Here is a 12,867-nt window from a genome sequence, read left to right on the forward strand (position 1 = left end):
CCAGGGCCATTAATTTTGCACAGTCTCCTTCTCAGACCAATATGATGAATGAATGGATGAAATAAGTCAAGGAAATGAAGCGGGATGGGGAGATGTAAGGCTACCATTCCATATCTGCCATCTTTTGCATATAACTGAGTCCTTTATTGATGGATGGAGGTGTGATCATTATCTTAAATGTAAACCTTACCTTGGGCGGGGGGGGGGAAGGGGAGAGACATTAGCGTTTAAAGCTTACAGCACAAACAGGAAACCTACTTGAACAAGAAACATCTTGCAGCTGCACACTATTGATTTAGAAATGTCCGTAACTCATGATCGCTTCTGGAAAGGAAATATAAATAAACAGACTCCTTTGTCAGGCTAAAAGAGACAGACACAGTGCAGAATAATGCTAGTGACCATTGTAACTGCTGTGGAGAAATCAGGTTGTTTTGGTTGGAAGACAAGCACTCAAAAGTGCTTGAAGGGGAACTTTGAACTGGGTTGGCAAGCATGACCTCCCATGTTTTGGTGGTCTGGACAATGTTATGGAGGTTTTACAGAGTACCTGTTTGTGACACATCTAGTAGCTAATTTTGTTGTTTAATATGGAAGAAAAGAAGGCAGGAGGAGGGAAGGTGCTGTATTTCTAAAGGAAAGCCCTCTGCTTAACTTTAAACTCTACTACTTATCTGCTCTAAACTCTAACATCTTAGTAAGCAGACACTGTAGGAGACCAAGTGAGGAATTTAAAATAAAAACAATTTTTCCCCAAATTTGTCTTTGTGAGTCATGTACTGAGCACTTTTCAAGATTCAAAGAATGAAAGCCAATTAATGAATCAACCTCTCTCTTTCAAAGCACTAACCTCCATTTTAACGCTATTGATCAGTACCCGGTGGAGCCCAGGGTTAGCTACAGCTGAGAGAATAGCTCTGCTGCCATAGAATCACAGATGATTCATATCCTTATGAACCCTGTTACCTTAAACATTTGGGCTGCTGTGCCCATCCTTTGCATGGTCTGTGGAACCATTACAGCGCTGTTCCAACACCATATTTTGTTGTGGCACATCAGTTTTATTGTACCTCGTTCCAAGCACTCCTGTGATTGTGTAGCAAACACCTAAGAAACCAGCAATTAGGGAATTGGCTTTTAACCAACCACACAGTATGCTCCAAATACTAATAAATAGCCCCAATAATGGTTTACTCATTTGCCTAAGCAAGATGTTGTAAAAAAAAAAAATACTTAGCAAGCACAAGGGATATGTCAATTCATTTACAGATGGAGTTCTGTCACATGGGGTATTCAGACTGGATCCAAAGAAAGTTAGCCAAGGTTAAGCCCCAGAGACTGTTGTGTGGCTGACATTTGTTGCAAGCTAAATTGTTCTGTTAGGTTCAATGGGATTCAAGCTTGACTCACTGCATTATTATAGCATTTGGCATATAAATGCCCCAATCCTAACTCCCTCCCCTGTTGGCGTACAACAGTGTAATACAGTTGTAAAGCAGCCTCCACTGACAAGTGCATTGGGCTGCTGGCAGAGAGGCTAGAGTGATCTCCCATGTGCCAGAGGAACCACAGAGGACCCAGCAATGCAACAAAGCAGGTAAGCCCAGGCAGGGGTTGGGGGGGCAGAATGGGGGAGGAATGGGCAGAACAGGATGGTGACAGGGTGGGAAGGTAGAACAGGTCCAGGAGAGGGGCAGGATTGGTGGTGAAGGGCTTGGAAAGAAGGGGGGTTGTTACGTGAAAATCCCCTTTTCCCTTCCAAGTTGTGATTTTTATATCTGGTTATGTTATTTTGGATCATACAGACCAAGCAAGCAGGCCACTCCTCCCCCAGCACATGTTTCTAAGGGCCATGGCCAAGCTACAAGCACATGAATTACACAACCCCCACTTCCTTGCAGGTCAATGTATAACCTAATCACTGTGTCTCCTGATTATGCAAAACAAGCATGCACCTCTAGGGGATGAAGTCTATTGTTCTTTTGTTGTAGCTTTAACACTCTTAAGCACCTTATGCAAATTGCATCCCTCCCCCAGAAGGTCAGCCTGGCTGGTAAGCTGACTTCCTTCCGGTTCATCACATACTCCACGTGTACCATTGTGAGTATACTGAGCATGTGCACAGCTCTGGGATACTGCCGGTCATTCTAGGTCAGCTTCCAGGTCACACACAATCCCTTAAGAGGAAGCTCCGAGCACATGTCTCTCTCTCTCTCTGGTTTCCCTCCCACGGGAGTGGCCCTTCCTAGGACTTTTCCCCCAACTGCTCCCCGGAAAGGTAAATATATCTTGCGTTTAAAACTCTTTCCCTTCTTCCCTATCTATTCCTCCCTTCTCCCCCATCTTTAGTTAGCAAACTGGGTTTAGCAGATTAAGGAACCCCTAAAATACTTCCCTACAACCTATCCGTTTCTGATTCCTTTTCGGATGCACCCAAATACATAGCACATGCAGCCACCATAAGCTAGGTACACTAGACACAAGTACTAGAAATCTATACTTATCAATTCTCCATGTGTATTATGTTTACCTTTGTGTGTTTTTGCAATAAAAATATAATCCTTTGATTGAAAGTTACCTTTCTCCCTGTCTCCTCTTTAAGCTAGACAAGGGATCTCTTTGCTTTACGCTGTCTTGTTATCCAGCCTGCGATCCTAAGAGTTTCCAAAAGGTTAATATACTAATTTCCCTAAACAAAACAGCCTTTTTGGTAACAGGGTGTCTTGCAATCCTGCCGACTATGCCAATTTGTCCCGTCCAAAAATTCCAACTCCCTTTGCCCGCTTTTTGGCTAATTAACACGTCCTTATCTCTAGAAACAGCAGCTGTGGTGTGGGGAGGAATGAACAGAGAACTCCTTATCTATAGCAATTAACCAACTTTATTGCTACAAACACTTATTCCCTGCAAGTCCTCTTGTCCAGAGGCTTCCCCTCCCCAAAACTCCACTTAACTCAGTGGGTAAAGGTCCAAAGCCTCCAATCCAAGTTCACGGTCTAATCTCCAAAGCACAGTCCAGTCTTCCCAGTCCAGTCTTCTGCAGCAGAGTCCCTCCTCTGTGTCCTCTCCAGCAGAGTGTCTCCTCCAGCAGGGTCCTGGCAGTCCTCTCTTCTGTGTCCTCCAGCAGAGTCCAGAGCAACAGCTGGATGGTGCCCGGAGCTAGATAAGCTAGCCAACTGGTGCTGGGCTGGTGCCAGCGCTGACTTGGCGCAGAGGGTATTCACATTTTTGATTCCCAGCACTGGTGCTAGAGGTCAGTGCCGGTGCTGGGCCCTGAGTTAGCTTCTGTGCAGCAGCTGGAGCCCTTCATTTTATTCTGCAGGCCAGGTGGCTCTGTTCTAGTTGACAGGGATTTGATTTTACTTCAGTAGAGGTGGCACCAATTCACTGCTTCTGCTGCAGTTAAGGCCAATCCCTAGCATCCAGATGCCCAATCATCTCCCATTCAGATTAAGTGAATGGGCAGGAGGTCTGGTCTAGAGGGTAGAGCCTCCGTCTGCCTGAAGATAACATCCACAAGGTCGCCAGTTCAAGGCCACCGGCACCGTGCTACCTTGAAGCAGCTGACAAGCTGAAGCCGAGCTATTCCATCTGCTCTGAGCGTGGGAGGATGGAGGCCAGAATGTGAAGCCAGATCGGAATGAAACACCTTGAATGTAGTGGTTCTTGAAAGAAAGAACCTTCTTTGAAATTGTAAAAATCCCTATTTAATAAGGGATTTAAATGAAGCCTGCCTATGTAAACCGCCTTGAATAAAGTCTTGAATAAAGACAAAGAAAGGCGGTATATAAATACCTGTTGTTGTTGTTGTTATTATTATTATTATTATTATTATTATTATTATTATTATTATTATTATTATTATTATTAAGTGGCTTGCAACCAGCTGGCAATCTGGCTGCAATGCTTGGTTATTTTTTCACAGCAAAAATGTCATTTCCCTTTCCAGATCTCTGTTCAGCATGCACACTCTTGACCTATGATCTACCATTGTAAGAGGCATTATGGCTCAGGAATTCTCCAATAATGGAAATTTAATTGCTTCATATTGTTGGTTTAATTTCAACCCGAAATTCATTTTTAAATCCTGCACAATTGTATACTGAAAATCTGTTTGATTTACAGGCTCTCCTCCTCCTATGCTTTTTGCATTCATGGTTTGCACTGACTGCTTTGCTCTTGGGTTAAGTTCTGGATTCTTAATGGAGGGGTGTGAGTAATGGACAATTTTGATCAATTGAAGTCAAAAGTTGGGCCTTTATTCAGGAAGGTCCAAAAGATTCTCAGTTTATTTTTCAAATGGACACAGGGATTCCTGATAATGTTGTCCACATAAAAGCATAAATCTTTTTTCTTTTGCTCCTAAAATTCTGGATGTTAAGCTTCACATGATATATTGCAAAACAATTTCAGAAAGCAAACCCAGCACTATGAATTGCAGAGAAACATTTTCCTATATATGACATGTTCAGAACTGGAGCTGAATTGCTTTGTAAATCATGGAGATTTGTGGTTATATTTCCTGCATGACCCCTCCTTTTAGAAGAAATCCCTGGTCAAAATATTAAATGTTTTTGCCTCTGTGGAAAGCATTAGGACAGTTTTTCTCAAACTGTGGGTTGGGATCCACTAGGTGGGTTGCGAGCCAATGTCATGTGGGTTCCCATTCATTTCAATGTGTATTTTTAAAAAATACATTAGTCTTGATGCTACCATGGTATGTGACTGCATTGGGGAAATGTAACAGATCTGTACTTTGAACAGGCTACTATGTACATGCTTTAAACAAGGACAGTCAATGGGGCTTACTCCTGGGTAAGTGTGGATGGGATTGCAGCCTTTGGGATGTTTGAGGAATTTTTTTTTTTAAACAGTTCAGTAACTGCTTGGGAGGGTTAGGAGGGTTCCTTATTTTAAATAAATTTTTAAACTTATGCATATTGTAAACTTACTTATTGTAAACTTATTGTAATTTACTTACTTAATTTGATTTGATTTTTTTGTATAGGAGGTGTTAAAATTTTCCTGCTTGATGATGTCACTTCCAGCTATGACATCACTCCCAGGTTAATGGAATCATTTCCATTAACATAAACATCATTTCCGGTGGGTCCTGACAGATTGTAATTCTGAAAAGTGGGTCCTGGTGCAAAAAAGTTTGAGAATCACTGCATTAGGAAACAAGCTTTTAATTCTTTTTTTTTGGGGGGGGGGGGAAGGGACTATGAGAATAATGATGCCTTTGAATATTAGCAACAAAGAGCCTTGTCCAGCCTTCTTGTTAAAAACGATGGACATGCACACTCATGGCCAAACTAGTGAACAAGTATTATCCATCTGCATATTTATTTCCAAGTCACTTTCTCCCAAGTGACTTCAGTCTTTTTGCTATGTGGGGTATTTTTTTTCTGTTAAACTGACATGTATTTCTCATGTGCAACTGGATCTTTAAAACAGAATGTTGGAAGAGCTCAGAAACAAGACACTTGAAGGATAGGGAGAGAAGCAAAGCATGGAAAAGCATCACCCATAAGAACATAAGAACAGCCCCACTGGATCAGGCCATAGGTCCATCTAGTCCAGCTTCCTGTATCTCACAGTGGCCCACCAGATGCCTCAGGGAGCACACACGACAATGAGCTTGTGCTGTCACATCCTTTAGCATAGAATTAGCATCTTCACCACTGCCGCACGTTGGGTTGACACTCTCATCAAGCTGTCCACTAGCACACAACATCTCTCTCCTGATCTGTCACAGACAGCTCAGAACTCATTAGCCTATATGTGAAGTTTGGATTTTCTTTTTTATTGTAGTTACCCCTTTGTAACTACACCATTGGCATCTTGGCATGCTGTTGAATCACCAAGTCTGTCTTTATGAATCCATTAAATAAATCATTTCAGCAATTTCCCTAGAACATATACAGTGATTAAGTCAAGTGAAGCAAACAAACACAGTTTAGTCATGATACTCTATCTAATGAGTATCATGGTATACTCATTAGAGTATCTAATGGGTATACTGAAGCAAAAGGAAACCAAGTACACTTTTTAAATGCTGGTAGACTCCGGTTCGAAGTATGCATTAAAGAAGCTTTTTACAATAAGGAACGATTGTTCTAAACTTTCTTGAGTCATTGAAGTATTGCAGGTATCATCATCACATTGTACACATGCGTGTACACACACACGTGGGGGGAATAACATCACCTGGAAACGTCTACTCTTGCCAGCTTCCTTGGCAAGCAGCAGTATTGTAGGAGAGCCACTAGATGTAGTTACAGAGTCAGGCTGTTGCTGTTAATGCAAGTTGAAGTGATCCCTTTCAGAGAAATCTCCACGCCCAGAGATAGGAAGGCTGTCTTTCTGCTATTAAGCTTGCTTTGGTGAGCCATATTCACAGCCCCTTTCAAGGTTGTCCTGACCAGGGGATTTACAATGTTGCTGACAAAAAGCTAGCTTATTAAACCATGCATTTTTTATTCATTCAGCCTGTTTATCAGATCACTTAAAATTCCCACTGCTCCACCAATCATTCCCTTGCCTTGTGCCAAGAATCCACATCAGCTTAATTATGGTTCTCTAGTCATTTCCCCCCCCCCATTGTCTTATTCTCCAAGGGTTGAACATACAGATCTCCACTCCTCTACCCTATTAACCATCATAGCTCTATTGGAGTAAATAGTTTACATCAATCAATTGTCATCCCGATCCAACTCTTTGTTGTGGGCAGGGAGTTTCATATCATGCACAGAATAAGGCATAAGAAGAAAACTACTTGTGCAGGAGCTTTGTGTGAGATGAGGGCATGCATGAACTAACAGTAATTGCTGGATATCTGGGAATCAAAGCTTGCCCCCATGCCACTGATGGGGGGTGTTGTAGTAAGAAGATTCACTGTACATCACCATCTGATTCATCTTAAGCACAGTCTATGATTTTTCACCTAGTCATTGGCTACATTCTACTGATCCTCATCAAACCACAAGAGGTCTGGGTCAGGTATCCAGCTCTGGTCACTAGCCCCAGCTAATGGGGTATCTTATATTTAAAGGGGAAGAACAACTCATCTTATGCAGATAGGTATAGTGTTCCACCCATTGGCTGCTGCCAGTGTCTCTCTCCTGTTTCTTTTTAGCTTATCTTAGCATCCCATCATCATTGTCATTGTTCCTCTGAGATTTTAGAGTCAGTTTTGGGGAGAATGTGAAGCTGTAGATGGGGAAAAATGGCAAACAGATATACTTCTATTCATACAGAAGGATCTTGAGATTCAAGTCTGTGTTTACAATAGATTTTGCCATCTGCAATGACTGCAGTTTATCTTTCCCATCATAATGGCTAGAAACTTCAGGTTTCCAAATTCGTCAAAAAATTTCACGTTAAACTTACATTAGCACATGGAAAACACTACTCAGCCAAAGTTAAGTGTATTTACACCTCATGGAATCAAGGTCAGTGCATTGGTTGGATCACGCCAACATTCATATGTTACAAACTGATGGTGCAAATGTGTTTTGCTCTAATAATGGTTGTATTGAGAAACACAGGGAAGTATAGTAAATAGCTGTGCTCTCCAGGATGCTCAAATGCTCACAAGACATGGTGGTGCATGTTCTGTAATGTGAAAAACCCCTAAAAGGGGGGGGGGAATAGGTCTGGAGTAGAAATTCAGATCAAATAGATATAGACTGTTATAAAGGTTTTATTTGAGATTGAGAGTTGAATTCCAGGAACTGGAAGTCTGTCTTTCTCCAAGAAGTACATTTGCCCATTCCTTTAACTCTATTGCATAATTGTAGATTCAATGAGATGCTCTCACATCCTCCTTTCAATGCCTGTAGCTTTCAGATGGAACAAAAATCTGGCAGAGCATATTGGGAATGAACGCATTTGCTAAAGTGTAGCGCCTTAAAGAGAATCAACAAGGAGCACAGGGGCTGCCTGCAGGCACCAAGGTACTCAAAAGCAATGAAGCTTTCAGCAAAGAATCTTAATGAATCCAACTGTTAATTTTCAAGGGCAACCAGTACACCTTGTAAGCACAGACTATGCAACCAGGGGAAATAAAAATGAAAGGAATACTGCCAAACTAATTGCCAAGAAGCATTTTCTGGCACCTTCCTTTGTGGGAAAAATTCTAACACGGTGGAAATGCTGCACTATATAGCAGAGTGGTCTCTGGGGAGGGGGTGGGTGGGAGATTTCTTGCTGGCATCCTTCAGTCCCGGAAGACCATGGTATCGCGGTCTGAATAGTGCTCTGGAACAGAGTGTCCTCTCCAGTGTGCGAAGCCTGGGTAAAGTAGGTATGGAGGACAGACTGTTACCCATGCAGCAAATCCCCCCTCTTCACGTCGCTGAAATGGTCCAATGGAAAGGCAGAAGCCAATACGGTTGGTTCCAGCGAGGTCGCAGGAGTTGCCAGAACGTGACTGTGTTCAGCCATGAACTGCCTCAGGGACTCCAGCTCCGGATTTTGCCTCGAGGTTGACTCCTGAAGCCTTTTCCATAACTGGATGTAGCCACAAGGCAGTGGAGGTTTGGGATCAGAGTTTTCCTTCTCTCAGATGAGCTGCCTTCCCAGGCTGACGAGTCCCATCTACCTCCCCTGTTCAGTCACCTCTTACGACAAGTACAGCCAAACTGAGGGCCTATTCTTATCCCCAGCCCTCAGGGTGGGAGAAAGGCTGATGATAACTGTGGTATATGGACCAGGGCAAAGAGCTAAACCAGGAGTAAATCCTGGAGACAGGACCAGGAGACAATCCTTGCCTAGGCCAAGTTCAGCCTGAACTGGAAGCTTTTTTATCCTTTCTAGATCCTTTCTCTAATTTGAAAAATGAGGGCTCCTATGATAGACATATAGCATGCACCATAATCTGAAATAGTGGACTGTGCACCACATATGAATTGCTACAGGATAGTAGGTGTAGCAAGAGAGAGATTCAGTGTGTCGGTTGGTAATAGCAATGAATGAGACTGATGACATCACAGTCCTTGCCTTATAGATGTGGCAGAGGTGTACATTATGAGAGACATTATTACATGGGTTGCCACTCCAAACTGCATCTTTGTGTGACATCATGCTCTGCAATGCCTTGCTAGTAACAAGCAATCATGTGGGTAAGTGAATCCCACACTGTGATGATATCACAACATGAGGTAATGGTACACTTGAAGGGGGAGGAGGTGAGAATAGGAAATAGTAGTTCCATGTGTCCTGTAAGGAATAGTTCTACCCTAAAAGAATGCCACAGGAGCATAAATATAATCCTTCATTATGATTCCAAGTATGTCATTTCCTGATCACCTGCAGTTTCTTTCAACAGATCCCAAGACATCCTCTTTACCACAACTCTTTCCAAACCCAAACAATTCAGACATCTCAAAGGCTTGTTGTATTTCACTCATGAGACAGACTGTTGCTTAGAACGTGCCAGAAAGTCTCCTCAGCTCACTGATAGTTTATCAACCATGCTCACTATTGACAGAGAAAGCTTCCAAGCAAAAAATGTTATATGTGATCCACATTGCCTTGGGGTTCTCATAAATTTAACAGGCCCCAGCTGTGGGAATTGCTGCAGGAGGCAATGTAACCAAGCATTACAAGAAGCAATTATGAATTATGATATGGTTCTATGGGACAAAAGTACTGGTTTCCCCATGGTCAGCAGGAAAAATGCAGAAAAGCAAAAGTAACTACTGTTGCATGTTACAGACTCAACCATGGGCTGAAAATCATGCTCTCTAGGGTCACTGCCCATAGGTCCTACAAAAACAGGCATCAGAACTTCCTCTGCACCATCCTTTATGCTAGTAACAGAAACAGATGATGATGGATGGAGAAGGTGGGGCTTGAGAGAAAGAAAAGGAAAGGCAGGGAACTGGGAAAAGAAGGGACCATTTTGTTAGCAGGAAAGAAGGATGCAGGCTGGGTGCTCAGCAAGCAGAGAGGCTGAGAGCGTGGAAACATGGATAGAAAGAACAGAACATTAATTTTAAAAAAATCAAAAATCAAAAGGATAGAAAGAACAGAAAGCTCAAGGACAGGGGGCAAGAGTAGCTGGAGGGAGAGGCACAGGATTGGTAAGGAGTTGCAAAGGGTGATTAAAGAGACGGAGAAGAAGGTAGAGAGCAAGGAGTAGAAAAGCCAGACAGGTGATAAAACTGGAGACAGGTGATGACACTGGAATAAGGAAGCAAAAGAACAGGGAGGAGATCAAGTCTGGGGAAGGTACATTTCATATCCTGAATTTAAATAACCAACCAAACCCTGGACTGCAAATCTCTCTGTTGTTCGTTTACATAAGCCAGGCTACAGAGTTTGCCTTAAGTTAATGTTTTGAGAAAATATATACATCATGTATTGAGTCACTAAACTCATTGTAGACTCCCAGTCTACAACTGGGAATAGCTTGGAATCTTGCCAAACTAGAGACAGTTGTCATTTGTTAATACTTGACATTTGGAGCTGCAGCGGGACGCAGTGAGGAATTCTCTGAAAAGCCATCAGATCCTTCCAATTTCATTAAAAATTGCCATGAAGGAGGGGGGGAAGAGAAATGGTGCAGAATCCACAACTCGGATACTAAACAACTATTTTTAAAGCTCTTTCATTAACTGTCATGTAACATCCAAATAGCTATGAAAATACAAATAACTACAGAATAAAATTAGAGCCAAGTGGATATAAAAAATAGTATGACAGTCAGCCCTCAGTGATGACAGTACTGTCACAAATCTTCTCCTGCTTCTGGCTTCAGTTCCTCTAGTTATATATTGCGTCCTCCACCACATTGATGCTGCTCTTCATTTCCTTTGTCATTCATTGTTAGCTTCTCCTCCGGTTGTTGAGCCTTAATCAATACTTCCTACTCTTTAATCTTCTGTTCCTTTTTTCCCCCTGCCTGACTAAAATAGAACATTGGAAGTAGAGTGTGGTTGTAAATTACTAGAACAGAGGCTAATTATATGTTTCAAGCTACATAATGTATGTAAAAGTCCAATGCCATGTTTTAGACAGAAAAGAGTGTGTGTGTGTGTGGGGGGGGGGGAGGTTAGAATACAGTAGTGTCAGGGGGAGATAAAGGGTGCTTAGCCCTTCCCCTTATCATTTCCATGTTCCACATTGTGGCCAAGCAGTTTCCCTCCAGTGGGGTTCAACATGTTTGCTCTACAGCCAGTAGGAAAGGCCTTCAAGAATTGAACCGGCCACAGCTTCACAGGTTGATTATGGATTTTAAGAGTACTTAGGGAGAACAGCATACCTTCCTTTCACTGCTACCCTGGGAACACCTATAATGCTAAGGTTTGTCCTGCAAATGTCCAAGTAATGCATATTAAGAGATGCCCTTTAGAGCAGCTTACGTAACATGCTGTGTGGTATAGGGCCAAAGACTGGTAGATGTTGGAAACTTGGAGTCAACTCATGTGATCAATCAATTGTACATTAATTAAAATTAGACTTGCTAAATGTCCTGAATCAAAAATGTTCCCCTCCAAACAGGAAAACAGACTGAACTGTTTAGGTGTGCTATGACTGAGCACATTAGAAATGTACTCTGAGACAGTATGCTCATTGTGTGTTGGAACCTGTTGCATGCCATTCCACAAGCACATGTCAACATTAAGCAATCATTATCACAGAGCACCTGCATTCTATGCATGTGCTCCTAGCTTCAGCCTCGGGTAACTCCAGTTAATGGATCCTGGCTAACAGAAATATCTTAACTTCAGAGACCAGGGCAGGAGCAAGGGGGGCACTACTGTCAGTGAACTGGCAGAGATGGGTCACCTCAATAGGCACTGCTACATTTTTAGCCAGGACTGATTCACACCTTCATTGCTGAGATGATAAAAACTACATGCAATAAAGATCTGCCTCTACTCCAGTTCCTATAAATCTGCCTTGCTAGGATTCCACATACCTCAGTGACAACATCTGGAAGTCGGAACCAGGTTGATGACATGTCAGACCACCAACAGCAAGGAAAGGAAGTGCAGATGTGATAAGTAACTATGTAACTATGGACCCAATCCTATCCAATTTCCCAGTGCCGGTGCAGCTGTGCCAATGGGGTGTGCGCTGCATCCTGTGGTGGGAAGGCAGTCACAGAGGCCACCTCGAGGTATGGGAATATTTGTTTTCTTACCTCGGGGCTACATTGCAGCTACACCAGTGGTGGAAAGTTGGATAGGATTGGGCTCTTAGCGACACCTCTGCTTTTTATATGTCTTCAGGATGAAGCATGTAAGGATCAGTTTACATGCAGGAAATATTTCTTATGCAAGAAATGCAGGTAATTGCTGAAAATGCTAGTTATTGTATGTACTTATGTCTTTATGTATGTAACTAGAGACCAAACCCCTGTGCAGAGTCATGATCAGTGTTCATCTACAGAAGGCGGAGACAGATCTGCCATGGGCAGGGCTAGCGCACAACAACAACAACAGTATTTATATACCGCTTTTCAACAAAAAGTTCACAAAGCGGTTTACAGAGAAAATCAAATATCTAATGGCACGTTCAATGGCAGCCTCTTCAGCATTTGTCTACATGGCAAGAAAAACTCCTGAACAGGACAAAGATTCCAGACTAAATAATATATTCTGCTTGATTCAACCAGCTGACGGATGGCAGTGCAAAATCAAAGCAAGCTTTAAAGGAAGATATAAAAGAAGCTGTTCTCTGATGAACATGTCAAGAAGCCCTGAAACACAGTCACACAACCAGACATCATCTGTAGCAAGTCCTGTCTGTCCCTCGGGATTGATTCAGTAAAGCGCAGGATGAATTTTGCCACTTTTTCAGCAGACTACCATCCTAACAGTGCAATAGTTGTCAACGTATAAAGTGGATCTGCAC

Source organism: Tiliqua scincoides, chromosome 1, assembly GCF_035046505.1.
Source record: "Tiliqua scincoides isolate rTilSci1 chromosome 1, rTilSci1.hap2, whole genome shotgun sequence".
Taxonomy (NCBI): domain Eukaryota; kingdom Metazoa; phylum Chordata; class Lepidosauria; order Squamata; family Scincidae; genus Tiliqua; species Tiliqua scincoides.